The sequence below is a fragment of the Scyliorhinus torazame genome, chromosome 9 (genome assembly GCF_047496885.1).
Source record: "Scyliorhinus torazame isolate Kashiwa2021f chromosome 9, sScyTor2.1, whole genome shotgun sequence".
Classification (NCBI taxonomy): Eukaryota; Metazoa; Chordata; class Chondrichthyes; order Carcharhiniformes; family Scyliorhinidae; genus Scyliorhinus; species Scyliorhinus torazame.
In genome coordinates this window covers 258,181,486-258,200,284 of record NC_092715.1, presented here as the reverse complement: position 1 = coordinate 258,200,284, position 18,799 = coordinate 258,181,486, and the positions used below count along the sequence as shown (strand labels likewise).

The 18,799-nt window shown below is 52.2% G+C and overlaps 1 protein-coding gene across 4 annotated transcripts in view; it reads right to left on the bottom strand.

Moving 5' to 3' along the window:
- The window catches only part of palm2akap2 (PALM2 and AKAP2 fusion), a 475,642-nt gene that overhangs the window by 364,422 nt on the left and 92,421 nt on the right, over positions 1-18,799 (bottom strand). The window lies entirely within an intron of this gene.

The following is an 18,799-nucleotide window of genomic DNA, read 5'->3' as shown; positions in this document are numbered from 1 at the left end:
TACAGCCATCCTGCAAAATGGACAGCGTCCGCCCGCCGCCGCCGCTCCGCATCATCGGTAACCGAGGGGCCAACTGGAAGATATTCAAACAACGCTTCCAGCTCTACCTTGAAGCCACAGACCGGGAAGCTGCCTCAGACACCAGGAAGATCGCTCTCTTCCTATCCACGGCCGGGGAACATGCCATCCACATTTTCAATTCTCTCACCTTTGCTGATGGTGTAGATAAATCTAAATCCAAGACGGTCCTCCTCAAGTTTGACAGTCACTGCAACATCGAGGTGAATGAAAGTTTTGAGCGCTATGTATTCCAACAGCGTTTGCAGGGTAGGATGAGCCTTTCCAGTCCTTTCACACCCATCTCCGCATCCTTGCGCAGTCCTGTGATTACGAGCTCACCTCCGACTCCATGATACGCGACCAGATCGTTTTTGGTGTTCAGTCGGACCCCCTACGCCAGCAGCTCCTCAAAGTAAAGCAACTCACCCTAGCGACTGCCATCGAGACCTGCGTGCTACATGAACACGCCGCTAGTCGGTATTCCCACATCCAAGCAGCTGAAACGGCGTGGCAAGGTCCCCACGAGGCAGAACGGGTCCAAGCAATCGAGCAACTCCAGGGTCTCAACCTGGATGAGGGCGGCCATTTTGCATGCTTCCGCGCTTGTGCGCACCGTACGAGGGGACGACGACGTCGACGAACGTAATGCGCAGGCGCGCACCACGTACGATTGCACCGCGCATGCGCGGTGGCGCAGCGAACGTACTGACGCTACAATGTGCGACAACTGTGGCTCCGCCCACTTAAAGCGGCAATGCCCTGCCAAATCCCGACGAGCCTGAGATGTGGCAAACTTGGCCACTATGCTGCTTTCTGCAGATCAGCTCAGCCTGCCAACTCTCGTCGCTCCAGCCAGCCTCGCAGGAATGTCCGGACCATTCAACCCACGGTCACCGAGCCCGATTCGGACCTGCTACCTGATATTGACACCGAGGATCCGAAGGCGCCTTTTCGAGTCGGTATCATTACAAAAAACAGGGTGTCCCCAAAGCAAAGAATCCAGCCTCTATCGATATACAGCATCAATCCAGACGATGAGTGGTGTGCCACCCTTACGGTCACCCGGTCCCAAATACGATTCCGCCTGGACACTGGTGCCTCCGACAATCTCATTGGCCGGTCTGACCTCCAAAGCCTTCGTGTCAAACCAGCCATTCTTCCATCAGCCTGCCAGCTATTAGATTACAATAGCAATGCTATTGCTGCCAGCGGCTCGTGTCAACTTGAAGTGACGCACAGGTCACGCAAAGCCATCCTTCCCTTTGAAATCGTGGGCTCCTCGAAAGCCTCCCTGCTTGGCACACAGGCATGCAAGCTGTTGAACCTAGTTCAGAGAGTTCACTCTCTCTCTCCTGCTGATGCGTCTGCCTTTCAGGACACCGACTTCAGGGTGCAGCTCGACGCCATTATCAACCAGTACCACGACGTCTTCGAGGGTATGGGCACGCTCCCGTACACCTACAAGATTTTATTAAAACCGAATGCCACGCCTGTGGTGCACACACCTCGCAGGGTCCCAGCACCCCTTAAGGACCACCTCAAGCAGCAGCTGCAGGACCTCCAGAACAAAGGAGTGATTTCCAAAGTCACGGAACCGACCGACTGGGTCAGTTCCATGGTATGTGTAAAAAAGACTTCCGGTGAATTGAGAATTTGCATTGATCCCAAGGACCTAAATCGCAATATCATGAGGGAGCGTTGTCCAATTCCCAAGCGCGAAGAGATCACATGTGAGATGGCTCGCGCCAAGCTCTTCACCAAACTCGACGCCTCAAAAGGATTCTGGCAAATCCAGTTCGATCAATCCAGCAGGAAACTCTGCACATTTAACTCCCCCTTTGACAGATAGTGTTACAACAGGATGCCGTTTGGGATCATATCTGCATCAGAAGTGTTCCATAGGATTATGGAACAAATGATGGAAGGTATTGAAGGTGTTCGTGTCTATGTCGACGACATAATCATTTGGTCCACCACCCCGCAGGAGCATGTTAGTCGCCTCCAGCGCGTATTCAGACATATACATGAGCATGGCCTCTGCCTCAACAGAGCCAAAGGCTATTTTGGTCAGACAGAACTCAAGTTCCTCGGGTGTGCAGCTGGATGCGGACAAAGTAGCTGCCATCACAGCTATGAAAACACCAGAGGACAAGAAGGCAGTCCTCCGATTTCTCGGCATGGTCAATTTTTTAGGGAAATTCATCCCGAACCTCGCCTCTCATACCACGGCTCTCAGGAACCTGGTCAGGAAGACGACAGGCTTCCAATGGCTCCCTGCCCACGAGCGTGAATGGAGAGAACTCAAAACAAAACTCACCACGGTCCCGGTCTTAGCTTTCTTTGATCCAGCAAAGGAGACCAAAATTTCGACCGATGCCAGTCAATCCGGCATTGGGGCAGTGCTCCTTCAACGTGATGAGGCCTCATCATGGGCCCCCGTTGCATATGCGTCACGTGCGATGACCCCCACGGAGCAGCGCTACGCACAGATAGAAAAGGAGTGCCTGGGTCTTCTGACCGGTGTGGTTATGTTTCACGATTATGTCTATGAACTTCCTCAATTCACCGTTGAGACCGACCATCATCCGCTGGTCAATATAATACAGAAAGACTTGAACGACATGACGCCTCGCCTCCAGCGTATTCTTCTCAAGCTCCGGCGATACGACTTCCAGCTGGTATACACCCCAGGCAAAGACCTCATCATTGCTGACGCTCTCTCCATGTGACCCAGCGGGATTTGTCTGCCAGGTTGACGCCCATGTGGCATTCGCAGCCTCCAATCTACCTGCCTCGGATGAACGCCTCGTCCAAATTCGCCGCGAGATGGCGGCTGACCCTTTGCGACAGCGTGTCATGCGCAAACTAACTGACGGGTGGCTCAAGGGCCAATGCCCTCAGTTCTATAATGTCAGAGATGATCTGGCGGTAGTAGACGGGGTTCTTCTAAAACTGGACCGCATTGTCATCCAGCATAGCATGCGCCAGCTTGTCCTGGAACAACTACACGAGGGCCACCTTGGCGTGGAAAAGTGCCGCCGACGGGCCCGAGAGGCAGTGTACTGGCCCAGCATTAATGACGACATAGCCAACACAGTGCTCAACTGCCCCACTTGTCAGCGCTTCCAGCCGGCCCAACCACGTGAGACCCTGCAGCCCCATGAGTTGGTCACGTCACCATGGACCAAGGTGGGCATCGACCTGTTCCACCCGCTGGGTAGAGACTGTGTCCAGATCGTGGACTACTTTTCGAATTACCCAGAGGTGATACGGTTGCACGACCTCACCTCGTCTGCAGTCATTCGTGCATGTAAAGATACCTTTACTCGACACAGCATCCCACTCACGGTTACGTCGGACAATGGCCCCTGCATCACAAGCCAGGAATGGTCCAACTTTGCCAGGCGGTACAATTTTGCCCATGTGACGTCCAGTCCCCTGTGCCCCCAATCCAACGGCAAAGCGGAGAAGAGCGTCCACATAGTCAAACGGCTTCTCTGCAAGGCTGCCGATGCTGGGTCCGATTTCTACCTTGCCTTGCTGGCCTATCACTCCGCCCCACTGTCCACTGGCATGTCGCCAGCCCAGTTACTCATGGGTCGCACCCTGAGGACGACGGTGCCGTCCATCCATGTCCCAGACCTCGACCACGTTCCGGTCCTTCGCCGGATGCAGCTGTCTCGTGCACAGCACAAGGCGGCTCATGACTCCCATGCAGCTGATCTCCCTGCTCTGGCTCCAGATGACAATGTCCACGTCCATTTTCCGGATGGGGGCTGGTCTGCAACCGCTGTTGTCCTTCGGCAGGTGGCCCCACCGCTCGTTCCTGGTTCGTCTACCGGATGGCTCTATTCTGCGCCGCAATCGATGCGCCCTTCGTCTCGTTCCACACTCGCGACGTGATCCTCCAGTGTCGCCTCGCCATCCTGCTGACCCTGCCACGGACTATGCAGAGCTCCCTGTCACTCTGCCTCCCCCTGACTTTGACACAGTCCAGCCGGTTCCTGAACCGGCGGCTCTCGACCCACCCTTGAGGCGGTCAACCAGAATTTGTCGCCCACCTCAGAGACTAAATTTATGAACTTTTCGAACTTATGAACTCTCTGAATTGTTTTGTTGCTTTGTTTGATCGTTTCCCTGGTTTGTATATAGTGTTGATCTTGTTATTCTTGTTGCATACTGCTTCTCTGCACCAGGCACCTTCCAATGTAAATAGGTAAGTTCTCATGTACGTAGTCCTGTAAATATGTCTTCAGCACCCCACGTAGTTAGGAACATTCTCACCATACATTATTTATTGCCACACACATACATTTCTTTATAAAAGGGGGGATGTCATAATATACACCAGTATATCATGGTGCAGACACACACACTGATGGACACATAGCAAGACCAATCGACACACACAACACCGCAGCTATTCACCAGTTAGAGCACACTCACTATATAGACAGAGGGCATCAGAGTTCCCGCTCATTCGGGATGCAGCCTCTCAGAAGGGCAGAGCTTACAGCTTACAGCACAGATCTTCACCATGTGCTGAGTGCATAGACTGGTTAGGACAGGCATAGGTCTTTAGTTTAATCTAACATCGTGTTAACCCACAGTGAAAGTATGTTCAACAGTTTCCAGCTTAATAAAATAGTGTTGCATTATTTTAAGTGTTGGTGGCCTGTATGTGTTCCACGGATCCAGAGCACCCAACACATCACAGCCCATGCTGGTCTTTACACTCCACTCAAACCTCCTCCTGATTTTCACCATCTAAATCTATCATAGTACATCTATTCTCGTTTATCTCACACGCTTGTGTGGTTTTCTCTTCAGTGCATCTATATTATTTGATTCAACTACTCCCGTCAATAGTGAGTTCCGCATCCTTACCGCATTTTGGGTAAACAGATTTATTAAAAACTCACTATTGGATTTCTTGGTGACCATCTTACGTTGATGGTCTCCAGTTATGCTCTTGCCCACACTTTAAAGAGCTCTATCGATGGCTCCTCAATTTATTTTCTCAAGAATATAAACCTTCTTTGCACCCTCTCCAATGCCTCCGTATCCTATTTACAACATGGTGACCAGAACTACACACCGTGCCATGGTTTGCAAAGAGAGGTAAGCACATTCCATTCACTCAAGTGTGTGATTGCAATGAACTTACCGCTCTTTGTTGTGGTCGATGTTTGTAAATATTGGGGCTTCAGCACCTAGAGTCAATCATCCATGAAGGGAGATGAATGGATTAATGCTGCAGCTCTTTTGTGGAAGGTGTCAATCACAGTCCACTACTAGAAATGAATGAGTTACTGGCAGCTAATGGATCTGAGGGGTTTAAACATAGGTCACAGCTGTTCTCCTTCCAGGAATGGACCCGTGGTGCCTCCAGGTAAGTGTTACAGCTGCAATTTCTGTCTAGTTTCCAGACAGGAGTATTTTCTTCTGGGGGTCTGTGGGAGGGGTCCTTTAGTGAGGGGATCTCTGTGGATGGTCTTTGGGAGCAATGCCCTTAAGAGATTACCCCCTTGGCCCACCATGAGGGCCACCACATCAGGCTAACGTTTGGTGAGACCTGTAGTAATCCCCGCCCAGGTGATTCCCGCCCAGAGGACTGGAGAATCACGGAGGCCCGGAGAATAGGATGCCACTAAATGAATGCTAATGCGTCATTAAGACCTATTTCCATTCATTTATATCCTTACATGTACGTGGGCGCAAACCTGGTTCCCGACGCCCGGCGCTGATCCCGATTTTCCGATTCTCCACTACATGGGGACCCCGCCACCGGTGGCGAATCTAGGCCTGTATTTCCTACCAAAGGAAGATGGCCGCCGTTACCTGCTTGCTCACGAGCACTTGTCAGCGCCTGTGCAGAATCCAATGACTTAATTTGCAGGAGGCGCAATCCTCCTCAGAAACGGTGACAGCTCCTTTTCGATAGCTGCCACACTTTTTGCAATGAATCTTATTTCCTTGCCAGCGTATTCCTAAAGTGATTTGTACCATTGAAAAAAAAAACTCAACCGTATGGATCAGCCACCCGAACCAACTAAATGGCTGGTCTGAAATTTCAGGCAATTCCGCGCTTCCTGAGCCCCACCGTGGTCAGGCACTCGGGGAGTGGTTGTTTCCCCTGCCTCCATCGCTGCTGCTGTCCCCCTCTCTCTGCCCAGCCGTTTCCTGTGCTGTTTCACCCCCCCCCCCCCCTCCCGGTCTTTCCGGCCCTGCCTGTTTGGCTTCGGGTGAGCTGGGAACGGTGGGGATTGTTAAAAGTGTTAACTTGATGCTGACGGTGCTGAAATATTTGTAGTTCCAGATTGGCAATGAAGAGTGGGCGTACTCCCTGCCGCACATTGCCCCAATGGAGATGGCGGGCAGTGTGCCACAACTGCACCCATGCAGCATTGGCAGCCAATGCAGCCTAATAGTAACAATGCATTGGCATTGCTGTCGAGGGTTTGATAACATGCCTCTCTTTTCAGCTACTTATTAACAACGATGGCATCATTAGAAGGGCATGTGACCTCTGCTAACTATTGGCACTAATTTTCTGCCATGTGTTCAGTGAGGAATTAATTTGCAAATCCAGAAAGCTCGTAAAAATAACTAGGCTGAGGGTGAAATACCATTTGAGGGAAGCATAGAATCCCCACAGTGCAGAAGGAGGCCATTTGGCCCATTGGGTCTGCACTGACCCCTCCGCAAGAGCACCCTAACCCGGGCCCAATTCCCCACCCTATCCTTGTAACCCCACCTGGGCACAATTTATCACGGCCAATCCACCCAACCTGCACATCTTTGGACTGTGGGAGGAAACTGGAGCACCCGGAGGAAACCCACGCAGGCACGGGGAGAATGTGCAGACTCCGCACATAGAGGTGTGAATTGATCAGCAAGTTCCAGACATTCACAACTCAAGACGTAGCTCTGAGCTTGCAGCCTAATTTGCACATCAATAACGGCGCGTGTCATTGACACCGTCTTCCAGTCGGAGCAAGGTCTGTCTGAGTGGCTCACAGGCCAGAGGCGATGGTAAATTAATCAACGCAACAGTGGTGGCATGAAGTTGTTTTAGTTAATCGGATGCAACCAGGGCTCTTGGGAGGCTCCTTTGGGGAGGGTTGGCATCCTAGAAGCGAGTAGGACAACAACATTCAATCTGAGGATATTAAGATCAGGAATGTGCAGCTAGGGCAGTTAGGATGGGATGCAGAGGGATGTGGAAGGGATATGGACATGAGTCTGAAATCCCAGGAGAAATGGAAAGATAATTAAGAAAGGATAGCTCTGCAAACATGCAAGCAATGACAGACAGGAAAAGGCTCCGTTGCTCAATCAGAACATTGCCATTTGCCTCCTTCACAATATGTGCACTCCCCACCTCAATCTCCCTCACAATGGGCGTAATTCTCCGTTGGGAGGATATGGGCGAGAATCTCCGTTGCCTGACGCCGATATCATAATCGGCGATCGGGCGGATAATTGACTCTGGGGCCGGAGCTGGTTTGGCGCTGGTCAGCCATGCTCTGCCCCCTCCGAAATGGTGTTATGGTGTTGTGCACCGCTCGCCGTTGCAACGCCGTTGGCGCGTCAGCGGGCGGCCCTCTTGCGATGCTCCGCCCCCCCCCCCCCCATGGGCCGAGTTCCCAACGGCGTGGGGCATGTGTGGTCTCAGCCGCGCGGGAACCCGGTGGGGCGGCTGCGGACTGTGTCCAGCGCTGCCATACTCGGCCGAGATCTGTGCCGTTGGCCAGGGGGCTTCTGCGAGGGCTGAGGGGACTGGTGTGGGGTGGCCAGGGGGTGACCAGAGGTTGGGCTGCGGGGTTGCGGATGGCGGTTCGGGTATGCCCATATGGTGCGACCGCTGCAGGTCCCCAGCTGTGCACATGCACTGCCAGGGACCCGGTCATTCTCCGGCCATTTTCGGCGCGGGAGCCGGGAGTTTCACCTGGTGCCGGTGCTAGTACTCATCGGTTCCGGAATCGGTGAGGGTTTCATGCAGATCTTTTGCTCGTAAAAGACCACACATGCTCCACTGGCATCAGCACTTAGCCGCTGAAATGGATAATCCAGCTATGTTCCCCCGCCAGAGCTGAATTGCAGGGATACCAAATCAGGAAGTGATTCCCAGTCCTTAGCCATGCAAGTTTATGCATGGTGAGGATTGCGAGAAATTTCCAAGGGAATCCCGCTATCGGGCCGCCATTCTGAGCAGGAGGCCCAATCGCGAGATCCCTCGGCTTGCCACGCCCCCACATCGCTATTCAGCCCCCAACCCCCGGATTTTCTGTATCTACTCCCCCAGTATGGTGATGGCCCAACTTGCCCACCTTTCCATGCACAGAGACCCCCACGGGATCCCCCTAAATGAAGTGACCCCCACAGAGACCCCCTAAATAAAGAGGACCCCCACCCCGAGTCCTCTTAAATAAAGAGACTCCCGCAGAATTAAGTGCTTTCCAAACACCTCCTTTCACGGTTGAGTGATTTTGAAGTGGTCAGCTGGAAATTGACAGCACCTAACTCTGTTTGAAGTGGTCCAGGTGCTGTCAATTAAAGCTTGATGTTTATAATCATTGTGGTTCGAGCACTTCAGAGTTACTCAACTGTGAAAGGAGATGAATGAAGCAATGTTGACAGCTGGGTGTGTATGGAAGCTGTCAACCACAGCTTAGTAAAATCAATTTCAAAGAGAAATGAATGAATGGCTTGCAGATCAAAGATCTGAGGGGGTTTAAATCTAGCTGACTGGTTTTCTCTTTCCAGGAATTGACAGGTGGTGCTTCTTGTGTCTGAGGCAGCAGCGTATTGCCCAGGTGAGTATTAAAGTAGCAATCTTTTTCACTGCCTCTGTCAGGATGCTCTCCAGCTTCCAGACGGGGGTCTCTTTCCTGGGGGCTTCCTGACATGGGTTTATTATTCTGGGGAAATTCCTGACAGGGTCTCTCTTCTGGGGAGCTCCCTGACGGGGATCACTTTTCTGGGGCGGGTGGGGGGGGGGGGTGTCTCTGTGGGCGTTTCTTTATTTAGGAGATTTTGGTTGGGTGGGGGGGTTGACAGTTGGGGGAGGGCCTGGTTGGGATGGGCAGGTCTTGCATTGTGTGGGAGAAGGCAGCCCTCAGATGGTCTTTGGGGGAAATTCCCGAAATGAGTTACCCCCCTCCAGTCCACCACGTTAGGGCCACGATTGTCAATAGCGGTAGTGAGTCCCGTTCACATGATTTCCGGCCCAGAGGACTGGGGAATCACGCAGGCTCGGAGAATATGGTGTCCGGTTCATTAATTGGATACAAATGGATCTCAATGACCCATTTACATCCTCCCGCTGGCGCGGGGCGCAAAACCTGATCCCACCCCAAACCGTGAGGCTGGAGCATTGGAAAGGGATTGGCACAATCGCTGGATTTTCCGTCTCATCGGGAAGTCCGCTACCGGCGGCGACTTACGTCCAACACGTACGCTCTCCACCTCACCCAAAACTGTGCGATCTCTGCACTACTGACTGGATGGGTGAGCGATTGCCTCTTTATGACACCTGCCCAGATTGAGTGCTTCTCGCCATTCATCGCCCTTAAACCTGCCCGCAAACTTCCTGTGAGGTTCTGTACAGCAATCCAAGCTGGCACAATTTGAAAATCAAAACTGAGTGGCGTTTTTACAGGCAATCTTGGACCAATCCAAGTGCTGACAATGCAGTTCTACTCAAATTTGCTGAGGCTCAGAGAGCCTGAACCAGGGAGTGTAAGCTTGAATATTTAATTCAACATAAAATAATTTGAAGAAAGCTGATTGAAGAGAGGGAAAGAAGGTTCAGAGTATGAAGGAGAGATAAAAGAGATCGGAAAAGTAAAAGAAAAACTGTTTAAAATCTCGATTAATAATTCAAATCTTAAGGAATAAAACTCCATTCTTGCAAAAGTACTTTTTCAGGGCAAGAGAGGTTGTTTGTCTGTTATTAAGACTAATGGTTCCATTAAAAGTGCACTTCAAGGGATGAGCCCTGACTCTTACGGCGTGTTTAGTGGGTAAGTGTACAGTTTTACTTAGACTCTAATGTCCAATCTCTCAACACGATACTGATCAATGTTGGTGGAAGGACAGGACACCTTTGGGACAATAATGTCTTCATTGCATTACAGCCTCAGTATTTTAATTAATGCAAAATCCTGTACATTGATTTGCATTCATTCATCCTCGGAAAATGTTGTGAGTTAGCGAAATAATTAACTACTTCTCTATTACGTGAGGTAGCTGTCAACGACATGCTTTAATCTGTTTTAACTGGCATTTTATTATTTTGAGGCGTGAAACCTGATTCCTTGCAAAAACAAGTCCCTGTTCGAAATCAAATAGCTCGGAACGACTTGTTTCTTATTGATTTAATAAGTCATAAATCCCTCAGGGAGGATGTCACTGATTCAAAGTGAAATGATACATCTTCTGATTAGCATTTGTCTGTCAAAATATTGAGATTCATGTATTATCTATTTTATATCTAATTTTCTTAACGTTCTGCCAAAGACCTGACAGAGACGAGATTGGCCGAATGGCCTCTCTCTCTCTACGCTGCATAATTCTTTTTTTCTATTAATAAATAGGAACTTCGGACCTCCTCCTTGACTGGTTGGCATGGGTTACACAATCTCAACATTGTCCCTGAACATAGCAAAGCCACAGGAACATTTTAAACATTTAACAATGTTGCCAACAATGTCGAGCTTGCGGTGTCATCGGGCATTTAGCTTTTCTACATCCTTGCAAGTATTGAAGGGTAACTTTTCTCAGAATCCATTCCACTTTGTTCTACAAGAGACTTCGGGGGGAATTCTCCCAAAACATGACCAAGTGTCATTTTCGAGGGGGTGAACAAGGTTCCTTCTACTGCAGCGGGGGCATCGCGAACTGGTTTTCGTGGAGCCTAGAAGGTGTGAATGATGGGGGAAGGGGATGGAGACGAGAGGTAGCGGGTTGAGACAAAGTGGATGGGGAATTTTTGGGATGGGGGGCATAGGGTGCTGAAGGTGACTGGGAGCAGGAAGTTGTTCCGCTCGCGGGGCGGAACTGGCACCATCTGGGATGGGCTCTAATTTCAGGGAGGAGATTCTCCGAGCCTGCGGAGAATCGTCGGGGACACGGGAAATTCCCGCCACACCGCTCCGACGCCGCAACGTGATTCTCCGGCGACCGGAGAATCGGCGCCAATCGCGCCCGCCCGGCCGCCGCGGCGCGGTCAGTGGCCCCCGCGGCGATTCTCCGCGGGCGGCCGGCCGAACTCCCGCCAAGTTCCGCCGAGTCACGCCGGCGTGGTTCCTACCTGGTACCATCCGGCGGGAGCTCAGACCCGCGGCCGCGGTGGACGTCCTGGTTGGGGGGGGGGGGGGGCCGAGGGGGATCTGACTCCTGGGGGGGGGGCCTCAATGGCGTCCAGGCCGGTGATCGGGGGCTACCGATGGGTGGGCGCCCGTGATCTGCAGGGAGCCTATCTCCTTCCGCGCGGGCCCGCTGTAGGTCTCCGACATGCTGCTCTGCGCCGGCGCAGAGACGGCTGTCGCGTGCATGCGCGGACGTGCGCCGGCCATGCAGGAGTCTGGTGGACAGAGGGCGGGCCCTCACAGTGGAAATGGCTGACATAAAGGGAGGAGTTTGTTTACATGGAATGGGAGGAGATTGAGGGGCCCAGTGAAACGTGGAAGAGTTTTCTCCCACTTTTAAAACTTGAGGGCATGTGCGACACGGCGGCACAGTGGGTTAGCACTGCTGCTTCACGGCGCCAAGGACCCGGGTTCGATCCCGGCCCCGGGTCACTGTCCGTGTGGAGTTTGCACATTCTCCCCGTGTCTGCGTGGGTCTCACCCCCACAACCCAAAAAGATGTGCAGGGTAGGTGGATTGGCCACGCTAAATTGCCCCTTAATTGGAAAAAATAAAGCATTGGATATTGTAAATTTATATTTAAAAAAAATGTTTGAGAGCCGATGCGGTCCTGTTGCAGGAGATCCAGGTTAAGCTTTGGACGAGTTGGGTTCACAGGGCATTTCACCGGGCTTTTATAATACTTATTAATAAAAATCATTGGCAATACTTATTGATAAAAAGGTTCGGTCTCTGAAGGATAATGTGGTAATGGACCAGGGGGGCAGGTACGTCATAGTTACGGGGACATGGGAGGGTAGGTTGGTGGTTCTGGTGGGTGTTAAGGGTGGTGGCTGCAATACCTGATATGGATGTGCACCAGCTGACTTTGGGAGGGGATATGAATTGTGTTCTGAGCCCCAAGTTGGATCGGTCCAAGCCCAAGTCGCTGATCCCCTCGGGGGCAGGGAAGGTGTTGGCAGTGATTATGGAGGAGAGGGGGGGAGCAGGTCTATGGCGATTCTTAAACCCTGGGTGGCAGGGAATTGTCCTTTTTATCTCCAGTACATAACGTGTATTAGCGTATGTGGCACAATCAATTACTCACGAATCGAGAAGTGATGAAGTCAATCGAGGCTTTATTAAGCAAGACTTGTTCCCCAGCAGCTCAGTTACAGAATGCGGCCGCTGGGAGAACACGGGCTCTTATACTCCGCCTTACTGGGTGGAGCCAGCAGGCGGCAGATCCAATCAGGACGCAGTGTCTGTCTACCAATAGCCTCTCGACATCACAGGTACCGTACTACCCCTAATACATACCACCACATTCACCCCTTGTTAAAAAGGAACCCGGCGGGGTGGTGGGTCGCATGGTGGTAGGGGATTACAAAGCTGGTCCTGGAATTATTTCCATATAGTGGCTATGCCTTGATCTCAACAGTTAACTATTTACAGATTTTGGCTGACTTATTTACAGATTTTTGCTTTGTCACCCGGATTCCACGAGTCGAGTGGGTGCCCTGGTCGTCCTTGTCAATCGTTTCAGCCCCGGTGGTGGTGCAGGTGCTGGCTCGGGCACTGTTGTCTCTGGGAGCGTTGCGCTGTTTGTTCCTGTTTCACTACTCCTGGGCGGGCACGGGAGGACCGATCCACCCGGGAAGGGAGCGGCCGTGTGGTGCGCCGGCGGGAGGGAGGGGGTGATTGGTGTTGGGGGTGTGTGTGTGGTTCCAGCGGGCGCCAGGTCCCGCAGGGAGACCGTGTCCTGTCGGCCGTCGGGGTAAGCCACGTAGGCGTACTGAGGGTTTGCGTGGAGAAGGTGAACCCTCTCGACCAACAGGTCCGATTTGTGCGCCCGCACATGCTTTCGGAGCAAGCTGGGTCCTGGGGCTGCCAGCCAGGTCGGCAGCGACGTTCCGGAGGAGGACTTCCTAGGGAAGACAAGGAGGCACTCGTGAGGCGTTTGATTAGTTGTGGTACACAGCAGCGACCGGATGGAGTGGAGGGTATCCAGGAAGACTTCCTGCCAACGGGAGACTGGGAGACTTCTGCACCGTAGGGCCAGTAGGACGGTCTTCCAGACCGTACCGTTCTCCCTCTCTACCTGACCGTTCCCCCGGGGGTTGTAACTGGTCGTCCTGCTCGAGGCAATGCCCTTGCTGAGCAGGAATTGACGCAGTTCGGCGCTCATGAAGGAGGACCCCCTGTTGCTATGGATTTATGCGGGGAAACCGAACAGTGTAAAGATGGTGCAGAGGGCTTTAATGACTGTGGCCGCGGTCATGTCGGGGCAGGGGATGGCGAAGGGGAAACGGGAGTATTCGTCCACCACGTTTAGGAAGTACGTGTTGCAGTTGGTGGAAGGGAGGTGGCCTTTGAAATCCAGACTGATGCGCTCAAAGGGACGGGAGGCCTTTATCAGGTGCGCTCTATCTGGCCTGAAAAAGTGCGGCTTGCACTCTGTGCAGATTTGGCAGTTCCTGGTGGCTGTTCAGACCTCCTCAACAGAGTAGGGGAGGTTGCGGGTCTTCACAAAGTGGTAGAATCGAGTGACCCCCGGGTGGCAGAGGTCCTCGTGGAGGGTTTGGAGGCGGTTAATTTGTGCGTTGGCACATGTGCCGCGGGATAGGGCATCGGATGGCTCGTTCAGCTTTCCGGGACGATACAAGATCTCATAGTTATAGGTGGAGAGCTCGATCCTCCACCTCAAAATCTTGTCGTTCTTGATTTTGCCCCGCTGTGCATTATCGAACATAAAGGCTACCGACCGTTGGTCAGTGAGGAGAGTGAATCTCCTGCCGGCCAGGTAATGCCTCCAATGTCGCACAGCTTCCACTATGGCTTGGGCTTCCTTTTCCACTGAGGAGTGGCGGATTTCTGAGGCGTGGAGGGTACGGGAGAAAAAGGCCACGGGTCTGCCCGCTTGGTTGAGAGTGGCCGCCAGAGCTACGTCGGATGCGTCGCTCTCGACTTGGAAGGGGAGGGACTCGTCGATGGCGCGCATCGTGGCTTTTGCGATATCCGTTTTGATGCGGCTGAAGGCCTGGCGGGCCTCTGTTGACAGGGGGAAGGTAGTGGACTGAATTAGCGGGCGGGCCTTGTCTGCGTATTGGGAAACCCACTGGGCATAATACGAGAAGAAGCCCAGGCAGCGTTTCAGGGCTTTGGATCAGTGGGGGAGGGGAATTTCCATGAGGGGACGCATGCGTTCAGGGTCGGGGCCTATCACTCCATTACGCACTACATAGCCGAGGATGGCTAGACGGTTGGTGCTAAACACGTATTTTTCCTCGTTATAGGTGAGGTTGAGGGCGTTAGCGGTCTGGAGGAATTTGCGGAGGTTGGCGTCGTGGTCCTGCTGGTCATGGCCGCAGATGGTTACATTGTCGAGGTATGGGAACGTGGCCCGCAAACCGTGCTGGTCAACCATTCGGTCCATCTCCCATTGGAAGACAGAGATTCCGTTAGTGATGCCAAATGGGACCCTTAAAAAGTGGTAGAGCCACCCGTCTGCCTTGAAGGCCGTGTACTTGCGGTCACTCGGGTGGATGGGAAGCTGGTGGTATGCGGACTTGAGGTCCACGGTGGAAAAGACCTTGTACTGTGCAATCCGATTGACCATGTCGGATATGCGGGGGAGAGGGTACGCATCTAGCTGCGTGTACCTGTTGATGGTTTGACTATAGTCTACGACCATCCTCTGCTTCTCCCCGGTCTTTACAACTACCACCTGGGCTCTCGAGGAACTATTGCTGGCCTGGATTATGCCTTCCTTCAGCAGCCGCTGGACTTCAGACTGGATAAACGTCCGATCCTGGGCGCTGTATCGTCTGCTCCTAGTGGCGACGGGTTTGCAATCCGGGGTGAGGTTCGCAAACAAGGAAGGCGGTTCAACCTTGAGGGTCACGAGGCTGCAGATAGTGAGGGGGGTATAGGGCCGCCGAATTGGAATGTTAGGCTCTGGAGGTTACATTGGAAATCTAACCCTAGGAGCGTGGGAGCGCAGAGGTGGGGAAGGACATAAAGCCGATAATTCTTAAACTCCCTCCCTTGCACCGTTAGGTTCGTGATGCAGAACCCTTTGATCTCTACTGAATGGGATCCCGCTGCCAGGAAAATCTTTTGGGTGCTCGGACGAATGGAAAGAAAACAGCGTCTTACCGTATCCGGATGGATAAAACTTTCCGTGCTCCCAAAGTCGTTCAGACATGGCGTTTTGTACCCGTTGACCAGCACCGCTGTTGATGCCGTTTGGAGCGTCTGGGGCCGCGACTGGTCCAGGGTCACCGAAGCCAGTCGTGGTTGCTGCATCTGGGCATTTTCTTCAGACCCCGTGGAGCCGTCTATGCTGGGGTCCTTGGCTATCAGCCAAGATGGCCGCACCCATGGCTCGCACGTGGCCGGGGGTCACAAGATGGCGGCGCCCATCCTCCCCGCGTGGTGCCCGGGACCCAAAATGGCGGCGCCCGTTGGCCGCACATGGATCGTTGGGGGGGGGTTGAGTCTGCTGTTCTCGTTCTCCTCCGGAGATTGCGGCGACCCCCCGGGACTGGCACACTGCTGAGTAGTGCCCCTTTTTGCCGCAACTTTTACAGATGGCCGAGCGGGCCGGGCAGCGCTGCCGGGGGTGTTTCGACTGCCCGCAAAAATAGCAGTGGGGCCCACCCAGGTGGTCTGGTGCTCTGGCCGCGTAGGCTTGCGGAGGGGTGGGGGGGTGCTGGGGAGTCGGTCGCAACGGGGGCCCACGGAGCCCAAGGAGCTGCCGCGCGGTTGGGTCCGTAGGCGCGGGCATTTTGTGAGGCCACATCGAGGGAGGCCGCAAGGGCCCGTGCCTCTGTGAGCCCTAATGAGTCTCTCTCTAGCAGTCGCTGGCGAATTTGGGAAGAAGTCATACCTGCCACAAAAGCATCCCTGATTCGGAGCTCCGTATGTTCGTTTGCGCTCACTGATGGGCAGTTGCAGTTCTTTTGACCGTTTTTTTTTAGGAAACCTTTGCCCTGAGAGCTGTTTTTTTTCAGGGACACGGGATACCGTGTCTACAAGCCTTGCAAATGTCACACAGCTGAAGCTTGAGGACATTTGGTGAGACTCTCAATTTTTCAGCCTCCACCCCCACTAACTATTTGTCCCAATCACAGAAGCTGCTATTATTATCCATTCGCAAAGGCTCCTCCCACCAAAACTGTTCTCTCTGCAGCGAGATAAATCAGCCAAGTGGAGTAGCTGCGTTTTTAATGAGGATCACCTGTGTCAACATCTTGGGCTACATATCAAATTCAGGCTGCTCGCTCGTCTGCCGAAGGGGCGGAAAGGAAATTCCCCCAGTGTCCAATTCCTCACTGATACAGCCAGCTCCAGTTCCGAATGATTTCAGTCCCTCCTCAGTGGGGAGGCCGTCACTGCTGACAGCTGCAGCAAGACCTATCATTTTGGGTGTGAAGTGTCTTCCAATCATTTAACACCTGAAAACTATCACAAGCTACGGGCAGCGTGGTGGAGCAGTGCGTTAACCCTGCTGCCTCACGGCGCCGAGGTCCCAGGTTCGATCCCGGCCCTGGGTCACTGTCCGTGTGGAGTTTGCACATTCTCCCCGTGCCTGCGTGGGTTTCGCCCCCACAACCCAAAGATGTGCAGGGTAGGTGGATTGGCCGCGCTAAATTGCCCCTTAATTGGAAAAAAAAAATTGGATGCTCTAAATTAAAGAAAAAAAAGAAATCTATCATAACCTGAGTTCATTTGGAGGGAAACAATACCGGTACCTTTCAGATTTGAGCTAAAAACAACAGCTTTGCATTTGTATAGTGCCCCACCCACCGCTACCGAGGATCACCTCTGACCCGCAAAAGGAGATATTAGGACAGATGTCCAAAGGTAGGTTTTAAGCAGAATTCTTTTCATTCTTGAGATGTGGGCGTTGCTGGATGGGCCACCATTTTCTTGTTCCATTGCCTTGAACCAATTGGATTCCTAGGCCATTTCAATCCATCACATTAGAGTCACACGTCGTTCAGACCAGGTAAGGAAGGCAGATTTCCTTCCCAAAGGATAGCCAGATGTGGTTTTTTTCAACAACAAGCGACAATGAGTTTCATGGTCATTGTCAGACTCTTAACACCACGTTTTTATCAAATTCAAATTTCACCACCCTCCGTGGTAGGATTCGAACCCGGGTCCCTGGAGCATTACCCCCTGGGTCCCCAAATTATTCGTCCAGTGACTACACCGTCACCTCCCGTCTGAAAGAGGGAGAGAGAGAGGCTGTGTGGCAGTGAGGTTTGTGGAGGGAATGCCTCAATTTAGCGGGTTGGGCAGCAAATGGCACAGCTGGCAATGGAGGAGGGATTAAAATCAGTGATGCACAAAAAGGAGCGGAGATGTCGGAAAAAATAAAAAAGCACTGAGATAAAGATGCTGTCCAAATCTGATTGGTAGCGATGTTTGATTTTCTGCCTTTTTGACTATTAGCTTCCCTCGTTCTTTTCTGAAAATCCCTATAAGACATAGTTCATGATTTGAGTTTACCAGCAGCACTCAAACAAATGGAACCTTTCAAGCACCGATTTACACAAATGTCCAGCACACCTTAAAAAATATAATCAAGTGAATAGTAAGATGATTTGGGGACAATTGGATCTTTATCTGTAGTAGCAAATACTTTTTCAAGAATGGGTGAACAGTGGCACAGTGGTTAGCACTGCTGCCTCACAGCACCAGGGAGCCGGGTATGATTCCGGCCTCGGGTCACTGTGTGTGCGGAGTCTGCACGTTCTCCCCGTGTCCGCGTGGGTTTCCTCCGGGTGCTCCGCTTTCTTCCCACAGTCCGAGGGTGTGCAGGTTAGGTGGATTGCCCCTAAGCGTCCAAAGGTGCGCAGGTTATCTAAGGTTGCGGGGATGTGGGGGGGCTCTTTCGGACCAGACTTGCTCTTTCGGTAAAGGCTTTATGGGCCAAATGACCTTCTGTAGGGGTTCTCTGGCTCTATGACTTTAACAACAGGTTCTGAACAGTTTAATATATTCCGAGCGTGCAATGAATTAAGAACTGCCCCGTGACAATCATGTTTTGAAATTATAGCACTCCACTTGAAAATGTAGAATAAGGGAAAAATCAATGCGGTACATAAAACAACGCTGCCTTGATCAAACGCAGATTATGTAGATCTTAGAAATTAATAACCAACCAGGGACTGGTTTAGCACAGTGGGCTAGACAGCTGGTTTGTGATGCAGAACAAGGCCAGCAGCGTGGGTTCAATTCCCGTACCAGCTCACCCGAACATGTGGCGACCAGGGGCTTTTCACAGTAACTTCATACTTGTGACAATAAAAGGTTATTATTATTATTGTAATCAGTGAATCCGAGTTTGAACGTTGCTGATTTTCTGTGATAAG